Here is a 2,445-nt window from a genome sequence, read left to right as displayed (position 1 = left end):
CAGATCTCAAAGAGAAACTGGACCGAGACAAATTTGTTGGGTATGAGTTAAAGCTATTTATAACAAACTATTGGCTCCCAATGGCTTCAGTTTAATACTCTATCACGTGACCTTATTAGGGGCTGTGATTGGTCAGTTTGCGTTCTGGCGGGAAAGGTTCGAAGAAGTTGCCGATTCGAATAATAATCAGTCACGTGATGACAAGGAATGGGTTCTCTACTACGCTCGCATTTATTTATATTTAAATGAGAAGATTGTATGTAATGGCGATAGTAGTTTGTATCTAATGGCGGGAGGTAGTTTCACTACAGTCTGGTAGTGAGGTTCACAAAGTATCCGATCTTAGTTTTTCCCGCCAAAACTAATACCGTGTATGCAAAATCGTTTGGCAGGAGGTGACCCTTCTTGCGCATGCGTAAAAAATTTTGCGCCATAAGGCCTCGTTAGTTACCAGTTGTTACACCTAGAGTACAAACGTTTAGTGTACGCTCGTCGGATTTTCGTTTCAACGAAACGCATCGAATTTTGCCAAAAGCTTGATGGTACTCAAGCTCAAACCATCTAGAAAATTGAGAAAAACACAGATCATTGTGTGGCACAATCACTTCAAACATGGCTGCACCTCAGTAGAGAGCAAGACACGCCCAGGCAGGTCATCCACAAGCCGAAACGAGGAGCCAATTGTGAAAGTTTGACGAATAGTCATGGAATACGGTCGTGTAGCAATCCATGAAATTGCTCACGAAGTGGGAACAAACACAGATTTTAACGGAGGATTTCTGCATGCGGTGAGTGTCGACGAAATTCGTCCCCAAGGTGCTGGCGTAGTAGCAGAAGCAATAAGTCATGGAAATCGCTCAGGACATGCTGGACTGTTGAAACCACGACCCAAACTTTATGAATACCATCAAATATTGTTACAGAGATATATTTGAGAGATGAGGAATTATGTACATTATTTACATTTGACGGATATTTGTCCTCATCTTGTTTGTTGTTAACACAACGTTTCGGCTGATATACCCTCCAGCTTTCTTCAGGCTGAAGAGTATATCAGCCGAAACGTTGTGTTAACAACAAACAAGATGAGGACAAATATCCGTCAAATGTAAATAATGTATCAAATACTGGTTCGAATCTCATTGAAGTCAACCTTGCTTTCACCTTTCTGAGGACGATAAACGAAGTATTACTGTGTTGGACGGGATGCATTTCGCTATTTCCTCCTGCTCTTTGCGTTTCGTGTTCAAATTCCGCTGTGGGCTAATTAAATGGTAGATATTATCCGTTCCCTGTATCAGACCAACATATGCTCCTTGGTGATTTTGTGGCGTCCACTTTGTAAGGCTTTCCTACAGATGTGTTTTCCACCTAGCATTTTTTTTTTATTAATGAAATTTCTTACGAATACCCTTCAGATGGTGTAGATTACGATCATACTAGAATTTAATCTGATTGGTGGGCGCGAACATGTACGAGAGGATGCTGAAAAGCTTCCCGCTTTGGGTAGAAGAAAATACAAGATCAGTTAATTATGATTTTATTCAACATATTGCACTCTCAGATTCATACACACATTGCAGATGTCCTTCAGTTTTTCTAAAACCCTATAAAAGAACTCGGAAGTTTGGGCCTCCAACCAAGTTTTTCGTGATACCCTTAAAGCCAGGAACTTTTCAGTACCCTCTCGTATATACTGACATCATCTCTTATATATCTACAAAACGAAACATGAAACTTTGAAAAAAAATTCACGAAGTGTGTCAGTGATGCGTATTTGCGCCTATCATTTTCTTCTTTTTATCCACATTTAAATCGTAATTTACACCATCTGAGAGGTATCTGTAGAAAATTCCATTAAAAAATATTTTTTCTGAAAGTTATGAAGAAACAAAGTCGCTGGTGTGGGCCACACTAGTGGAGGTATACCGCATTCAGATCGCGTTTCCTTCTCATTAGCGTCAATGTTCCTATAAACAGACATGGGCACCGCCCTTCCGTCGTTATAAAAGCGATAAGAAAAAAAAGAAATCTACACCCTAGAAAATGTACCGCTGTAAGATTTAATTACAGGCGTGGCTGTGTGATAAAGTTTGCTTTCCCACTGCATGGTTACGAGTCCAGTGTTTAGTGTCACTGCTTAGCACCTTGGGTGAGTGTCTTCTATAAATTCGGGCCGATCAAAGCCTTGTGAGTAGATCTGTTAGACGGAAACCGAAAGAAGCCGTCGTGTGTGTGTATGTGTATATATATATATATATATATATATATATATATATATATATATCATTCGCCACGATAGATCGCTAACCACTACACACATTTTTTTCTCTCCTTGTTTTTTTTCTGTGGAAGAGCGTAGGCCCGAAATGTTAAAGACTTTTTCAATTCCCGAGCGTTATATTAATACATCTATTTTTTTTCTACACCACCTGTCTTCGTCTG

The 2,445-nt window shown here is 39.7% G+C and overlaps 1 long non-coding RNA gene across 2 annotated transcripts in view; it reads left to right on the top strand.

Annotated features, from left to right (window-relative positions):
- Positions 1–72: 72 nt before the first annotated feature.
- The window catches only part of LOC106870352 (uncharacterized), a 6,447-nt gene continuing 4,074 nt past the window's right edge, over positions 73–2,445 (top strand). The window contains exon 1 of one of the 2 annotated variants that reach the window (XR_001409514.2): positions 73–788. This is a non-coding gene — a long non-coding RNA (uncharacterized LOC106870352). Of the gene's footprint in view, positions 789–2,133; positions 2,153–2,445 lie in introns of those variants that run through there. The other variant, XR_008266847.1, reaches the window with a different exon arrangement.

The sequence above is a fragment of the Octopus bimaculoides genome, chromosome 26, assembly GCF_001194135.2.
Source record: "Octopus bimaculoides isolate UCB-OBI-ISO-001 chromosome 26, ASM119413v2, whole genome shotgun sequence".
NCBI classification, from domain to species: domain Eukaryota; kingdom Metazoa; phylum Mollusca; class Cephalopoda; order Octopoda; family Octopodidae; genus Octopus; species Octopus bimaculoides.
Note: the sequence above shows the minus strand (reverse complement) of the source record. Positions and strands in the feature narration are given on the sequence as shown.